This window comes from Peromyscus leucopus, chromosome 22 (assembly GCF_004664715.2).
Source record: "Peromyscus leucopus breed LL Stock chromosome 22, UCI_PerLeu_2.1, whole genome shotgun sequence".
In the NCBI taxonomy this organism is placed as follows: domain Eukaryota; kingdom Metazoa; phylum Chordata; class Mammalia; order Rodentia; family Cricetidae; genus Peromyscus; species Peromyscus leucopus.
The window spans coordinates 55,741,137-55,759,560 of NC_051081.1; positions in this window are offsets into that span (position 1 = coordinate 55,741,137).

The following is an 18,424-nucleotide window of genomic DNA, read 5'->3' on the forward strand; positions in this document are numbered from 1 at the left end:
GAACTCTTGACCTAGTATCTCCTGGGGATGAGAGGAATTTGTAAGAACAAGGTCATGGTGCTGAGCTGTTTGGTGGAGTCACCAGAGAGGCTTCTAAGGGCCTGGACTGCAGCAATTCTGCAGCTCTCCCAGCCATCCTGGCAGGAGTGAAAACGTTCTACAGAGGCACACTCCATCTTTAGACCTCACTATCGAAACCCTGCTCCCCCACCCCCATCACCCACCCCAGAAATCAGAACTCCCCGGGAACCTGGGAGAAGGAACAGGCTGGAGGCCTGGTACCAGCCAGAGGGAGAACATGTCGCCAGGAAGAGAGTTCACACAGTTCTGACAATCCATCAGGCCACCTTGCAGAGGACTGGAGCAGAGACAGTGATAGGTGTGACCAAGACTGCTCCTCACTTAAACCTAAACCTCTTTTCTGAACTCTGAAAATAGACTTCGGGGTCCCTGGACCCTTGGTTTGTCCCTCTTCCCAATGTGGCCGCAATGAACAAATCTCCTCACTCTGATTTTCATATCGTGTGCCATGATTTAATTGGCACATTGAGGACATGTAGCCAAGCCTAGCTTCTTGAGGCTGACAGGGTCCAACCTTGGACCTTAACCACCACCTATCCCATGATGTAAGAGGCGAAGGCTCATCAATGAGACCCATAGTGCCATGGTCAGCAGACCACTGCAGAAACAAAGGCAAGACACAGGCTGAAGGTCCAGCACCAGGGGCTCTGAAGACACAGGTCATTGAAATCTCTCAGCACGTCATGCTAGGTTGGCAGACCTAAGATCAACTATCCTCACATGGAATCACATGTTTCTCCTGAGTGCCCATTCTACTCCAATCGAGGAACTGATTCACCCAGCAAGTGTCACAGTGTGTGTTAGTCTCTATGGCCTAGGATACAAGCTCTTGTAGATAGGTAAACATCTCCAGGCCACTTGACCTAAGGTCATTCTCAGAACCGCATGTGAACTTATGAACCCACCTTTCTGTTGGGATGAGGTAAAGCCTCCTCAGCCAGTTGCCACTCACACACTTACCACCACAGCAATGGCTGGCCTTAGACACCAATGAGCTGGTATGCCCTTCTTAACATATGCCATGAATGTACAGCCCTTTGCTCTGAATATTCGTGTCTTTTCGATCACTTCCTGGTGATGGGAGTAGTGGTTGTTTTCCTATAGACACTCATGGCTTGGGTACCCACCATCTTTCTCCTGGTGGTCAACTCGATCTCTTGTAAATACTTCACAGAGAACTGCTTTCCTGGTATTGTCCTTTATCTGTGAGTTACAGTACAATAATTACCTCCACTGAACGCAGAAGCTCAACTGTGTTCCAAAGCACACACATCTATTGGTCAGAAGTCAATACTGATAGGCAAGGTGTGTTTGCACTGAGGCTCCAATGCTTCTTTTACCATGCACCAGTCTGTTCTGATTCTCTTCCAGCCAGGCCATGAAGCATCACAGGAAAACACTTGAGTCCAAGGGTAAAAAGGATCCCTGGAGTTGTCAACTGTCCCACAAATGCACTGTGTCATTAGTACAGCAGGAAGCTGGCTCACCCCTCCACACTTCCTCTTGTGCCCAGATTCTCCACACACCTCACTCGGTGAACTCTCCTACACCACCATAGAACTGAGCTATTGATAGAGACATACTGGGTCGTATTCACCATTTCCACTTTGCATTCCAAAAGCCTTGTATGAAACCAGTATTTTTGCTTGCTTTTTGAATGTTGCAAACATTTTATCCCTGATAATACAGAGACCATGTAAGTCTCTGAACTGAGAACAAAAGACAATACCCTTGCTTTAATTTGGATTTGAAATGTGTCTGAATAACCCATGCAGTAGAGGCCTGATGGCCAGTATCAGACACTATTGAGAGATAGTAGGTAGAATCTTCACTGGGTTGTGCCTAGTGGAAAGAAATTAGGTCATCTGGGTGTAGGTGGAGTTTCTCTGTGTCTTAGCAGCTGCTCCCAAATAACCAGAATGAAAATACTAATTATAAAAGCTCAGCCAATAGCTTATGCTTGTTACTAGCTAACAAGCTCTTACAACTTAAATTAACCCATATTTCTTATCTACACTCTGCTATGTGGCAGTACCTTCTTTCAACACTGCATGATCATCTTGCTTTTCTCTGTGTCTCTCAAGACTCCCAAGACTCCGCCCTTCTTCCCATCCTCCTTTGTGTCTTCCTGTCCCACCCATACCTCCTGCCTAGCTACCAGCCAGTCAGCTATTCTATCCAACCGATCAGAAGGTACCTTGACAAAGACACATCTTCACAGTGTACAAAAAGATTATTCCATAACATCTGGGCAGGGTATTATCGATGGATATTGGGAGCCTAATCGCCCCCTCTCTGCCTCCCCTAATCAGATGAACAACCTCCTCCATCAGCACCTCAGCTATGATGGGTGCTGCCGAAGGCCCAAAGCAACAAGGCCAAGCAATGGAACTCTTGGAAATCATGAGCCCCAAATAAACACTTTATTAAACTGATCTTCTCAGGTATTCTGTGACAGTGATGGAGAGTTGGCTAATACAGCTGCTGGAGAACTTGAGGAAAGAACAGAGACCGCCCCCCTCCTCTGCCACCCAAGCTCACCGGGACATGTCATCACATTGACCATATGCTTCCTTTTATGAAGACTCCATTTCAAGGCCAGCATTGCTTTATAATACAGAGATAAAAGTTGATAAATTCTGTGCCTAACTTATTTTCTTCTTACTTGGAATTCATTAGTGGGTGTTTTCTAGATGATGGGGATTCTTCAGTCATCATCGCTGTCTTTATCACTTGGGTCCGTATTTCCTATATGTTAGCCCCTGCCTAAATTACATCACTTTCTATCTCACTTTGCCAACATTCCTTTAATTATATTCTCATTTCTTTTTCACTAAGGTAGAATGCTCTCCCAGAGGTGTTTCTGGAAGCCTGTCATTTCCATTGGGATGGTATCTTTTATTCTAAACATCCACAGTTGCTATTTTGAGATCTAATTGTGTGGCATTGAATATCTGCAGCACCAGTTTGTTTTGAAGAACGGCATCTTTTAACTCCAGCCTCTGGGTTAAGACACACCTGCCTGCATGAAAACATGAAGTTCCAGCCAAAAGTAAGGGAGGGGGAGAGGGAGAGCGACTGAGAAGCAGCCAATGGGAGGTAAGGAAGTGGATCTACCTCCTTAAAGGGACCCTGTATGAAGCCTTACCTGGGCTTTAGACTTTTTACATAGCAAAGTGGATGCATGTTCCAAAAGATGACTTAGAACAGAAAATAAGTCACTGAGAATTTTGTTGAGAAGTCTGCATGGATATCAAATTCTGACAAGAATTGTTGGGAGGAAGGGAAATTATTTAGTCACCCATCATGGCCAACATAGAAAGCAACTCGTGTGTTTTCAGAGTCTTGCACCCAACCAAAATTGAAGAGATGAAACCTTCCATGCCATACCCACAGACAAACAGGAGGTCTCCTCCTAGCAAGAAACTAGTTTTAAATAACTGCATTCAAGCTATAACTTCCATCGAGATAGGTTTTTAAGTCCCTCTCAGAAACCCATGTCAGAGGGACAGTGGTATTTTTAAAACAGAAAAAGACACAGTTTGGTTTTTTAAAGGATATAATAATACAAGAACTTGGACTTTTATGCTGAGTTCAAATGAGAGGATTTAAAATTACATGGACGGAATAATTTCAACCATCATAAAAATAAACGATATGTGCACATCACAAATGTCCCCTTAGTGAGCTGTTTCCTCAAAGTGAAGTGAAGCAAAATATGCATCACGATTGCCCTTCCTTGATGGTAGAGCCACAAGCTATTTTTCTTGGATTCTCTTCACTTTCTAGAACTTTCCACATTTTTAACATGTTTATAATACTTTAAAAATACTTCTGTCACCCACCCCTAAAAAAATCGAATAAAGAATAATAATAATTGCCACCCAAAGACAGTATCTCTCTGCAAACTTTCTAAGGAAGTTCCCGGGGCAACATCGATCTGTCTGCTCTGTCCCCACAAGTGAAAACCTTTGATGTCTTTAAACCTGTGGAAAACCCTACATGGAGCATAAAGGCACTCCCCTATTGGCTGGGAGCACTCCATCAGAGCCACAAAAACAGGACAGGTAATTCTGGCTAGACGCCCAGGAGTGCCACGCAGATTAAGGTGCCTTGTTCCAGACTCTTACAAAAGCCACATGCCCCCTGCTTGAGAACTCCATGGCTCCTGTCAGCAGCTTAAATTCTCTGCATAATGTTCTGAAATAGGTATGTTCTCACGCTCACCCAGCCCAAGCCCAGTGGATCCCATTCATGCCCTGAGTGGAGGCAAGAAAAGAATATTAACCCAATCCATCCCAGTCCCTAGGGACTATTCAGGACTTTCCAAATATCACCTGGAATCTCTACAGTAGAAGTAGCATATGGTCCTCTGCCCCAACACCTCCATCACTCCTGGGGTGTTCCATGCCCCCGGGAAAGTCCTGGAATCTACCCAAAGCCACAGTTTCTCCAGGTCAGGAAATAGGGAGGAGAAAGTATCTATCCAGCTCGGAGATGTGTGCTGAGTTGTTTTGTTCACAGAACAGCTGAGCCTTTCAAAGTTCTAGGAAGCTGTTAGGGGCAGTTTCTCCACCCTCACCCACCCTCCCACCCCACCCCGACCCCACGTTGGCTTTAATGATGGACAGGGGAGGACAGAAGGAAGAGCTACAATAAGCTCCTTTGTCAAAGGAGAGAATGGCCACAATAATGTCCCTTGCAACCCTCTGGGTCCCCTGGTGTTAATGAGTCTCATTAGTATGTGCAGGTGGGTGACCCCAGTCCCCAAGATGCTAGTGTCCAAAGGCCTGGGGAAGAAAGCCTGGCGCTCACTAAAAGGATCCTGCAGTGGGTAGAGTCCTCTTGCCTTTTGTCGGAGGCAGAATTAAGGGAAGGGGCACACGGAGAGGTGCTGTTTGGCTCTAGTTAACTCTGCTCTGGTAAGGCCATTCCCCAAGCACAATTCAGTCTCTCAAGACTAGTCTGTGGTAGGAGTTAAAACAGAACTGATCAGACTGAATGGACCCCATATTTACAAGAGAAGCAGCTATTCACTCACTAGATCAAAACTGCTGCTGAGAAAGGAAAGGTAAGATCACGCTCTCCCAAACGGTCCTCCATCTGCTCAGCGTTCTGCCGCTAGCTTAGTTTGGGGTGGGTAGGTAGCTCCATGGTAAAGGGCCTCAGCATAAGCATGAATACCTGAGTTTGGATCACTCCCACCCACATGAAAGCCTGGTGTGGCAGCATGGACTTGAAATGCCAGCACTGAGGAGAGATAGGGGGATCCCTGGAGCTGACCTGACATAAAGGACCTTGTGATGTGTGCAGATAATCTCCTATGCCATTCCTGGGCTGGCAGGGGTCTGGGTCTGGAAGGATTCAGAAAGAGAATCAAATAATCTTGGGATGCAGAAGAACTCCCTACGGAGAGGGAAGCCATTCTGCACTCAGGGAGTGAAGGAGGGCGGTTAACTTTTTTAGGTTTCTCTTCTACAAACCCAAATGCCAGTGTTTGAACTCAGCTCTTCCTGGTGCTAACATCCCAGGTGGAGCGATGCTTTGTTCTGTTCATGCCCCTAACCGCTGTGCCACCATCAAGTCCACTTGGGGACTTGTCACCAGGAAGTGGCAAAGTCCACAGCTCACAGCTGAAGCCCTGCCCTCCTCTCCCGGTCACATTCTAAGCTGCCATCTGTGGTGCCTACACAGGCTTCAAGCCATCTACTCCAGGCCCTACTGCACCCTGAGCACCTACTTAGAGTAAGATGCTCATCAGCACTTTGACAAATTACTGCCCAGCATCTGGTGGGAACTGGGGTGTGAGTGAATGCAGGATGATGTTCTCAATCTACCCCATGCCACCTGGAGGTGCATAGGGCAGAGGAAGGATGAGTTGTGCTGACCTGAGATGGGAATGCTTGGGGCTCAGGTGAGTGAGGCTTTAGAGGGAAGAGTGGGAGGCAGGACTCGGGGACCTGGGAATAAACGTGGTGCAGCAGAGTGGTCCTAGGTGCCCCAAATGTTACTCATGTCTGACAAGACATTTTAGTTCCCATCACACTCTCCCTACAAGCCATCCAGAAAAGGATCAACCACATCAGAGACGCTTAGATCCATCCCCAAAACCTGCGGACCTAGGGCCCCGTTCTGTCCTGTTCTCTCCATCTCTGTTATGACCCTGCCCATTTCCTGAGGACCATCTGGAAGCAGCTTCCCCTGTCAGCTCTGTCCCTTTGGTTGAAAGCCTTTGCCCATGTGCCCCACAGGCTGCCCCATCTTTGAAGGAAAGAACAGCCTGCCTCAGTTCAGCACTCCCCCTCCCCCATAGTGCCTTCCCACCTTGATCCTGACCTACAGCATATGATGGGGTTATCTGTAGAAGTCAACTGGGCTGGGCTGGACTGGACTCATGGGGTTTGGGGGAAAATCTAGGAATCAATAGCAAATGCACAGAAATGGTCAGTTAAACAGTTTGAGAAATGGAGATATAGCCACAGAGGAGAGGTAGGTCAGCAAGGCCCAAGGACAGGAGGGAGGCAGGATGGGGGCTAGAGAAACCACTGGTGGCCACCTCCACCTAGTCACAAAAGGAAACATGAGGCTGTCATTTCCAGAGGAGTCTGTGAAGAAAACTGGAGTCCTGTAGACCAAATACTCCGTATGTTCTGAGAAGCCTTCAAATGTTTGTATAACCTCTTGAAAAACAGGATGTGACAGCAACAGCGGATTGTGCTTTCTCTTCTCCGAGCAGCCAAGTTCTTGACGCCACAGCCAAAATGCTTTGCTGACTCCACACTGAGAGTCAGATCACTTGGTGCCCAATGATAGCCTAAGAGCTGGCCTGTTATTGGGGCAGTCTGAAAAGCTGGGGCTGGGATGGAGTTGGGAGAGGCTCCCACCCTGGCCTGGAAAGGAGATGGGTCCTGCTTAAGTCTCTCCAACTTACTGTGCCAGTAAAAGCTTGGACTGACTACTTCCGGTGCCATTCCCAGCAGAGGATGCGCAGTTCTCCACATCTGAGCACGAGCACTCAGGGCCTCGAGGCCGCCCAAAACACACCAGCCAAGTGTCCTCAGGGGCTCCCTTTCTTCCCCTGGCCTCTTCTAGTTGCATGAGTTGGGTCTATTGTACACAGAACAGTCAGCAAGCAGATGGATTTGCTCAGGTGGTCCCTGGGAGACACCACTGATGGACGTTTCCCCCCAGCACATCCTGATTCCCACTGTGTCCAGTCTGAGAAAGAGACACACCAGGGCCTGGGTTCTGGACGGGCTTGTCTGTTGGCTTGCAGATGGCTCTCTTCTCTGCAAGGAGGTCATTCCTCAGTGCAGGAATTAAGAGAACGCTCTATGTCTCTTCCTCTCCTGAGGACTAACATCACCAGCCAAGGGCCCCACCCTGATGGCTTCAATCTTTCTTACTCCCATCTCCAAAGACAATTGCACCTGGACAACAATTCAACACATAAACTATAGTTCAAGAAGCATAACCCAATCTATAGTGCTGACCTTGCTGTCAACATTCTCTCTCTTCTCTCCAGCATGCACCTCAATGTAGCCTTGATCCTGGCTTTCTCTCTTTCTACAGTTCCTGCAGGAGAAATTCAGGATCTGCATCCAGCAGGAAGTCTGGTAAGAAAAGAGGTCCTGAGAGCTTAGGCCTCGTGCACGGGGTTGAGATATAATGAGGCCTAAGGTAAGTGTCCGACAAACTCCAAACTTTGCCAAGGAAAATCCCCAGGTGAGTGGACAGCTGGACAGAGGGAATTACTAATGTTTAAGCAAATAAGTGTATCACAGGGCCACTGCTAACACCTACTGGAATATTCTTTTCCTGCTTTGGATGAGGATGGCAGAGCCTAGGAGGGTCCCACCCAGGGTAAGCGAGCCCAATACCGAGTGACTGGCTCATTGCCAAACTTGACTAGTCCCAGTTTTCAATCAAATTAAATTACACTAAGTCAACCAACACAAAGGCCACCTCTGCAGCTGGGGGCGAGACCTTAGGAAGGTGCAAGAAAACCAGAAAGTTCCTTAGAGAGAAAAGAAACTCAAAACACAGAAAAGATTATTTAAAGCCCCAGACTGTGCCGGCGCTGTGTCTAAGGTTGGTTGTCAAACTGGATCACACAGTTAAGAATCCCTGATGGCAAGGGGAGCCCCCAGGGGGATCCACAGGGAAGATCTACATAATGTCTGCACAAACACAGCAGTGGAACCAGTAGCTAATGGAAATGGTAGGGAGAAGAAAATGAGATTCTCCAGAGAGAGGGCCACTCAGACACTTCACAGAAGCAGGCAGGCAGTAGCAGGACCGGTAACCCTGAGTCCACTCCGAGTTCCCCATTCACTGTCTTCCCAGGCTACGGAAGCCCCAGGCTGAGTGGCATGGGAAGTGATTGTCTTCAGACCTCGGTGGCCACTTAGACTCTTGATGGGGAACGTTTGGACTATGGGAAAAAGAGAGATGGGGGTGGAGAGGAGTGGATGTAAGGAAAGGGACTTGTATCCAGAGAACTACACGCCCTACCATAGAGATATTTGAATTCCCGTGTTTATTGCTGCTTTATTCACTAGGGCAAATAATTGGAAATGACTCCATTGCCTTCAAAAGATGGATGGATAATGACAATTGGAGGTAGAGGTGTGTGTGTGTGTGTGTGTGTGTGTTGTGTGTGTGTGTGTGTGTGTGTGTAAATACTACAAAGCTCTAAAGAATAATAAAGTTTGAAAACTTTGCAGGAAAATGCAGACTTGAATGTATGATATGAAACAAGGTCACACAATCTCAGAAAGAAATAAACCTCATGTTTTCTCTCATATGTGGAATCTAGCCAATAACATGCATGTACGTAAACAAATATCGACGTGGGTACAGTGTAACATGAAGGAAAGAGCATTAAAAATGAGTAAATATAAGGGGATAAGGAAAGACTGAACACAGGACATTCTCTTCTTGGTCTAGGTCTGTCATGGGACCTTTGGTTTTGGTGGTAGATAAATGCATATTTGATGGTGAAAGTATCAAATTTAACGTGAAGTTTTACAGCTTCCATTTTGAATGCCAGTTCTAATTGTGCATGAGCTCACTAAGTTGTACAGTCTTTGGGTCTGGTTAATTTTGGTGTCTGGTGTTTTTTATTTATTTCCAAGGGTTTTATTTTTTTAATAATAAAGTGAAAAAAAAGAAAAGAAATAGACTCAGATGTTTGTAGAGGGCAGGAACTGCAGTACAGGCCCACAGACTGCAGACTTTCTAAAAAAGTAGAGATTTTGCAGGAGGAAGAAAGAACATCCTCTTCTTTGGGGGAACTCAGTGTTTTCTCTTATGATCTTGAACTGATTGGATGAGGCCTGCCCACTGAAGTTTTCACAGAGAACTGATTCAATTGTCCACCCCATCTACAGAACTCCTTCACAACATTAGCACAGTGTTTGACACAACATTGGTGACATGGACCTGCTTCATGGATATGCAGCAGACCTCACAAAGGGCCTGGGTCTGTCGTCTCAACCCTTGTGGCCTTCACTGAGCAGAGAACGCTGCACTTTGGAAGTATTTAGCGAAGAGCTGGCATATGGAAAGATGGATGGCTCCATGGCTTGCTTTTGTCACTGGGAGAGAAGCTGCTGTATACCAGAGACAGCCTTCCAGTAAAAATCCATGTTCAATGGGTCATGACACAAAACAAGTGGACATTGGCAAATAAAAGCCCTCAGTCTATTTCGAGTCTTCCTCTCTGGACCCTGGAGGCCAGCATCATCCACAGTCCACGCCAACTGCCCATCCCTGCCCTGACTCATACCTGGAAAAAGAGCCCCACATGGAGACGGTAAAATGAGAAAGGGTGGGAGTCCCGACCTCCTGCCAAGAAACTGGCCACTACTGCTCCTGTCTCCGGAAACAGCTAAGGGCTAGAGGAAGCCACCACAGGTGTCCCCCAGATCCAGGGGAAACAACATGGCAGTCCTGCTCAGTTCCCAGGGTCCCGCAAGTCCACTTAGAAATGTCCCTAAGAAAGGACTGTCATTACATGGGATATCGCCGGGGATAAAGACACTCAGTGGAACCGTCTGAATGTAATTCAGATTAAAGAAATAAAAATCATACGGATCCCAAATAGAATTATTCACACAACGGAACATAAAGCAGAGGCCCAAGGAGGTCAAGGGTGAGTTCAAGGTCACAGAGCTGAGGGGTGAAGGGAAGGTTCAAGGTCACAGAGCTAAGAGGACTTGGAACCTAAGCCTCCTTCTGGTCCTGGTCCAGAGATTCACAGTTTCCACTGTGGTCTGCCATCATGGAGGAAAGTTACAGCCTGGCACACTAATAAAAGCAAGCAGTTCATCTGTAACTCAGGGACATAAAAATGCTTTCTGGCCGAATGGTCGAATCACAGTTTAGATCAGAGATAAATTCCATGATTTCCCCGTTGCCAAAACCAGTATTTATGGCATCTGAGTGAGTGGTAAATTACCGGTTGCCAGCAGAACATGTGCCGTCTCTGTGTTCGCAAACACTCCATCACCTCTAGCACTCCCGCTGTAATACAGTATATGGCAAATTAGTTTATTATATTTGAGGTAATTTAACCAACAGGCTAATATATATTATACTAATATGTGTGCATGGTTCCTAATTACACTGAATTGGGTCTAAACTCATATTAATAGCCCAAGAAGCCACTTCAAAGTGAATGCCAGCCTTATCTCATAATCCAAGTTTATCTTTAAAATTTTATAAATATGAGATGCCATCTACCTGAGCAAAACTCCACTCACCCATTCAAGAATCCCAGTGGCAGCCAGCTTCAAAAGGAGCAGGAGAGGGTCCGATCTACCAAGCACAACGAAAACATGCTCTGAAGACTCCCCATTCATCAAACTCAGGGACACAGAATGTAACCCCAACTGAAAGACCCTGAGTTTCCTAAATAAAACCAAAATCGTCAGCCCCTTGACATGGCAGCAACCAGAACAATTTTCTCATCTGTCTGGTAGATAAGCCTCCAGGACCGATATCCACACTTGAGCAAGGCCAAGTCAGATGATGAGAAGGACATCTTTTTCCTCATGAACCCTGACAGATCCAACCATCAGCCCATGTCCTCGGCCTCCATGAAGTCCCTGTGAACTCTGGTCTATGAGACGGCTCAATAGGAGATACCTCAGGAAAGGGTGTTCGGTGACATCCAGCTCTTGAGTCTGCACATTTTTCTCTAGATCTGAGATAATACTCTGTGGGTTCAGAAACAACTGGGACCTTGACAGTGATGAATAGTTGCTTGAGATTGCTCTTCCTGTCCATCGCCTGTTCCAGATGGTAAATCCCGTCCTTCTCGCTTGTACAACGGGCACTTACAGGTGCATTTCTAGGGAGCATGTCCCCTCTAGAAGCCCTTTTCCTAATCATCTCCCCTCCCCAGGACAGCCTCTTCGAACATTCTTGTTGTTGTTATTGTTGTTATTGTTAATTGGGTTTTTTCTTTTGTTTTTAATTAATCTGGTTCAGCACAAAGATTTGGAACTTTATCCTTAGCTACTTTGACATCACAACATAACATCCATTGCTTTTGCCTCAAGCCCTACACAAAGAGGCACAGAGATGCCCTGTCACTGTCAACAAATAACTGATTGTCACAGCAGCACCTCTCCAAGACTGCAGATCGAATCTGTCAGTCATCTCCAGGCCCGTGCCTCATAAGCTCTGCCCACCACTCAGCCAAAGCCAACAAGCATCAGTTTGTTTGTTTGGTTTTTTTTGGTGGGGGGGAATTCCTCCCCTGATATTCTCAGGAAATGTATGCTTCTCTGAGTTGTGAATTCTACGGAAAAAAACAATCATGAGAATGGGAAAACCAGAATAGGGTTATAATCTTCCTGTAAGAAATAGACTTAGCAATCAGGATATTATGAGTTCCATTGAAACCGCTAACTTGAGAGCAAAGTGGGAGCAGGAAGTGCCAAGCAAGGAGTTCACCGGGGAGCACAAACGCTGTGGAACCCAGAGGCGGTACTGCCAAGAGCACAGTGAGCGGTCAGGCAGGCTCTTGTAACTGTCACAGTGTTACAGAAGGGTGTTCTGGTCCGGTATGCTCCTGGCACTTGCCATTAATGCTAATAAAATAAATATTAACATGTTTATGCACAGACTACATTTTCATAAAGCCTATGAATGCTGTTCCAAGAACAAAGAAGTTTTGGAAGGAAAATAAACCCTTAAATTGGCAGTATTCTGCATAAGACTGCCCACCATGCCAATAGATGCTTGTGTTACATTGTTTGAATAATATCCAATACCACTCTCTAGTATTTTCTAGCATTCAAGGATTTGCTGTAGGCTACTTTTCTTTCTTTCCTTTTTTGGATTTTTTTCCCCAAAAGAAATGGAAAGAGAATACATCACCACTGTGGAATCCTTATCCATGAAATCAGAAATTGACAAAGAATTCAAATTAACAGAATGGCATTGATTTCAATGGTAACACCCAATGTGGGGCCAGCAGACACAATGCCATAGCTTCAGTAGACAGTAAGCCCCATGGAGCACGAGGCCTGAGCAAAGATGTTTGTATGTGCAAACACACAGCTCTCCCCTCACAGGGAATAATAGCTCATCTTGAGCCAGCAAGGTGGCCCAGGGGATATAAGCACTTGGCATACAAGACTGATAACCTGAGTACAGTCCCCAGAAGCAACCAATGCCCTCCATTATACACACACACACACAGATAGACAGACAGACAGACAGATTCGGCAAACCCCCAAATTCTGCATTAAGTTTTTATAGTAAGAAAACACAGAAAATCATAGATTAAGACACTTCTCAATTACATCGGTAGAAACATCAGGTAGCATGGTAGCCTCTGTTCTTGGTCTCAGATGTTATCTAGTGACATTCTTAACACTTGGGTTGGTAGAAGCTGGGTATTGTGGTTAGCTGTTCAAGTTTTGACTTTGAATCACTGCCCTTAGTGAGGCTGCAGGTAACTGCCATGCCTACCTATGACCTGCCCCTGGGGCATAGCCGAGAGAGGAGCCCTTAAGCTCCGTATATGCTGACCCTCTTGGTTCCTCATGATCCTGGGTGCTGGATTGCAGACCAAGTCAGAGTTCTCCAGAGAACCATGTTGGACTGCACCTCACCTCTCCTGGATCCTGTAACTGACCCCTTTACTGGTTATAAGTTACCCCGAAATAAACCTCCTTTTAACTACCAGATAAACTACGTGGAGTTGCCTTGTTAAATTCCCACATTAGCTGGGGTCTGTTCATACATTCCAAAGAAATTGTTACCTCATAGCCAAAAGAATAGACAATAGATCAAACTCAGAAGTGAGCAATAAGTGACTCTTTGGAACTGTGAGCCCCAAATGAACATGTTCTTCTATAAATTGCCTTGGTCACATCATTTAATCAGAGCTATGGAAAGCCCAAGATAATCTGGCTCTTGACCTGCAATCATTCCAACTTGGGCCTCTGTCTTTAGTTACTTTCCTATAGCTGTGATAAAATGCCATGACCAAGGCAACTTATAGAAAAATGCATTCATTGGGGACTCACAGTTCCAGAGGGTGAGAGTGGATCCATGACCTTCACGGCACAGTGCATGGCAGCAGGCAGGCAGTCATGGTACTGGGACAGTAGCTGGGACAGTAGCATCCTGATCTACAGGTGGCTGGCGGAAAGAGCTAACTGGGAATAGTGTGGGCTTTGGAAACCTCAAAGCCTACCCCAATGACACCCCTCCTCCAACATGCCTACACTAATTCAAACAGTTCAGTGGAACCAACTGGGACCAAGCATTCAGATGTGTGGGCCAATGGGGCCATTCTCATTCAAGCAACATAGCCTGAAGCTTCGCAGTGACCCCCTGCCTACTCATCCTCATCCACCTCTGCTGGTGGTCTGCCGCTGGGGCTCTCCAGGAAACACAGTTCAGAGCACAAAGGTTTCTCATGGAATGACACCCATTAGGGAGAGAAGGGGAGGAGGGTGGGACAAAGGAGTGAGATGGGGAGGAACTGGCCAATAACAGAGTGAGGGGGAGGAGCTGGCCAATAACAGAGTGAGGGGGAGGAGCTGGCCAATAACAGAGTGAGGGGGAGGAACTGGCCAGTAACAGAGTGAGATGGGGAGGAGCTGGCCAATAACAGAGTGAGGGGGAGGAACTGGCCAATAACAGAGTGAGGGGGAGGAACTGGCCAATAACAGAGTGAGGGGGAGAAATTAGCCAATAACAGAGTGAGGGGGGAGGAATTAGCCAATAACAGAGTGAGGGGGAGGAACTGGCCAATAACAGAGTGAGGGGGAGAAATTAGCCAATAACAGAGTGAGGGGGAGGAACTGGCCAGTAACTGACAAATGACAAGCAAAAAGGGAACCCTCTGCTCTGGGGACCCAAGGCAAAGGTTGCCTTTTAGAAGAGTTAGCTAAGCCCTCTTCTCACCACTGTGTGGGGATGTGGGCTGGGCAAGAAGCAAGCCCATTTTTGAAAAAGAAAAAAAAAAAAAAAGAAAGAAAGAAATGCAGAGCTCTAGATCAATCAGAGAACAAATGTGAACCAAAGCATGCACACAAAAAGTCAGTAAGTTTCCCCCAAGCTCTACCCAGCTTTAATACAGTACTTCCAAAAATGTAAGAGAAGTTCCTAGACTCAAGAGCATAGCAAAGTGTGTACCCCAGCCGGGCCTGGTAGTATACATCTATCATCCTAGCCAATGGAAGGTAGAGGCAGGAGAACCTGGAGTTCAAAGCCAGTCTGGGACACATGAGATCCTGTCATTAAAAACAAAACACAAGCTGAAATGTATGGAGCCAGATCGGGGTCGGGGTGGGGGTGGGGGTCAGGATTGTGCACCACTCTGACTACATGACTGCATATGCGTAGGTCGGGGTCTTGTGTCATACATCATCAATAGGCATTGGCGACTGCGTACTGGTGTGGTCACACAATCTGTGCCTTAAAAGCTGGATGCAGACCCCACACTCTCTCTGCTCTGCTCTGCTCCCTCTTCCTGCCCCCACCATCTTTCTCTCTTTCTAGGCCTGGCCCTCCTCTTTCCCCTCCCCCCTTTTCCCTATTAATAAAGCTCTGAAAACTAACACTGAGTTCTGTCATGACTGTGACCTTTCCATGCAGTAACCAACACCACAACCAGTGCTGTTTATCATCTTTTCATTGGGGGGGCAAGTATTCTTTGTCCAGATTCTTCTTTATGAACAGCTCAGAAGGTTACAACAAGTTCCACAAAATCATGGCAACTTTTAGGAATGAGACCCGCTTTATAGAATGCATCATAATAAATAAAGGAGAGGCAAAAGTCGATATGGAGCAGTCAGTCTATAGTACTTGGATTTCTTTCTAGAGTGGAAAAGTACAGGAATATTGGTCCAAAATTACTGGCATTACTCAGTGTATAGCCATTTTCTACATCTCTTCCTGGAGTTATTTTCTATTTGCAAAGGCTGAAAAATCAGACACCACTGTGGCAACTTTATAAAGAGCACTCCCCGTTTCAGGTCAAGCAATTAATTGGAAACACAGAATCTGCCCCACAATGGCCTAATTGCAGATGCAATTAGACAGGACCCCTATTTAGAGCACGGTGACAGGTTATTGGACAGCAGGCCCAAGGATTTTGACATGCAATTCTGTATTCAATGCTGTTCACAGTCCTCAAAGTTGATAAACAGTGGGAAGGACTCAAAGATAACTCTCTTTCCCAAACTAACTTTCCATGACAAAAAAAGACACTGTTTTGATGTTAGGTCCCACTCATGAACTTGGGTCAACACAAGAAAGTCCAGCCTCAGCTCACTCAAATTCCTTTAGAAGTCTACAAGAAAGGAGAAACTGCAAAATCATCTTGGATCCCCTGGTAATCTTAGTGCTTGTCCTGTCTAAGCCCATCCCAAATGTATCAGCGTGCATCATTTATTTTGCCAAGATTAAATCGTCTATGTGTCAGAGACAGAGATGTGAACGTGACTAGGACCCCATCCCTGCCAAGGAGCTCATCGTCTCCCAAGACGTACGATCTGTAAATGAGTATGTGTTGTGAGGTGCAACCGTGGAAGAGATGCAGGGCAGGAAGAAAAGGTATCCCATCTGCCTGGAGCAGACTCTAGGAAGGACTTCCTAGGGAGATAAGCTACATTGAAAAGAGTAAACTTCAAGGCAGAGAAGGGGATGACCACTTGAGAAAGAAACCCCTGCCAATCAGGGATAAAGTTCTGCCTACTCATAGTGAGTTTTAGTTTGTAAGCTGTAGACAGAGTGAAGTGTGGGGTGGTGGGGGTGGGGATGGGGGGTGGGGGAAGGTGTTAGTGTGTGCCTATGATGCCAGTAGGAGGCAGAGATAGGAGGATCGAGAGTTGAGGATCATCCTCTACTCCTTGGCAAGTTTGACTCTACCCTGGGCTGTGTGAGTCCTTGTCTTAAATATTTGAGTAAGTAAATATTTTTAATTAAAGTAATTCTTTTCTATGTGTTTTATTATGGGCCAATCGACACTCTCATACATGCTAAACATCCCCTCTGTCTCTGAGTTACAGCTCCAGAACTCTTTACTTTTGTAAAGATTCTTCTTCTATATTAGTTAGGAAAAACAAAACCGAACATATGTTTTAACTCAAAAGCCACAGAAATCCAAATACCAAAGTCATAGATTTCAAGCTGAATAATCAGCGATTTCATTAAATATAAATAGATTACACGCTATACGTCAAAGACAAAAGTTGTCAGACTGAATTTACAAATAGCAAAATCCAACTACATGCCTGCATATAAGGATATTGAAAGGATAAAAGTAAAAAAGGGGGCACCATATGCCATGTAGACAGACACCTGACCACAGAAATGCTGGTGCAGAGGAGGTTTGTTTCATGATGACAAAGGAAGGCAGAGTTATAAATAGCTGTTCGGAGGGGCTGGAGCCGGCCCAGCAGTGAAGAGCACTCTGCTCTTGCAGAGGACCGGAGTTCAGGTCTCAGCAGCCATGTTGGGCTACTGACAATCTATGAAACTTCAGCTCCAGGGCTCCTTGGACATCTGCATACATGTGTAAGTACACACACATGCAGACATATATACACATATGCATAATTAAAATTTTAAAAACAAATCTTTAAATAAAATGAAATAAACATCAGTTCTATTGAAGATGGAATAGTATAAGCAACACATCAGCACATATAGAACAATACACCCCATGGCTAAAATGTGCATTCACTGCTACTGCAGTACAAGGAACATGGTAACCATGGAGTGGCCCAGGTACTCAACAAATGAGGTTGAATAGGATTTACACACACACACACACACACACACACACACACATGCATGCACACACACACACCCATATGCACACATACATGCACATGCACCCCCATAGACCTCAGCAGGATTTCAGGATTTCACCTTCCATTTTCACCATCCTTACCTGGTCCCCAAAATTAACCAACCCAACCACAGAGATTTACGCCAGTTTTCTCATCTTCAAGTTTCTACAACCGTGGAAGATACTTTACAACTGGTTGTTCTAGTAAGCTCCTTGAGGCGAGAAGTGTCATGACAAAGTTTACTCCCAACTGTCCTCTAAGGCAGTGGTTCTCAACCTTCCTGATGCTGTGACCCTTTAATACAGTTCCTCGTGTTGTGGTGACCCCCGATCATAAGATTATTTCATTGCTACCTCATAACTGTGATTTTGCTATTGTTATGAATCATAATGTAAACACCTGATAGGAAGCATATCTGATATGCAATCCCCCCCAAGGGGACACAGCCCACATGTTGAGAACTGCTGTTCTGATGCTGTCTCTCTTCTTACTACTCCTGACAAAGAGGAGGTGGATGCCTCATGCAGGTGGCACTGTTTTCCCCAGTCCTGCGTGGCTTTCAGGAGTGTACACCAGTGAGAGACCTCGGCCACATGGTTCAGTCTCTACACCCATTACTACGTTCTTCATCAATTCTAAATCCACCTGCCTCCCACATATGTCCTAACACTCTCTGGCTCGGTTAGTGCTCCCATTGCACTCTGGGAGAAAACATTTAAGGCGCCTCCTTCCATCAGACAGACATGAAACAAATGCAGTGGCCTTGTAGCAGAACACCTCTGAGTGTGAAGCTGCCACCTCCACGTGATTATGAATGACATGCTTGCCCTGCCGCGATGACCTGACTGATGTCAGTACATCCCCCTAAGGGAAATTGCTGTCCTGAACACATGCCAGTCCCCAAGGACATAGAGTCATATGGAAATAGGAAGCCAGCACACACTTCTAATGCCTGTGGCCAAAGCAGCTGTTTCTGTGTCCTTCTGCATTCATTCACACCTGCCAGCCATCGCCAG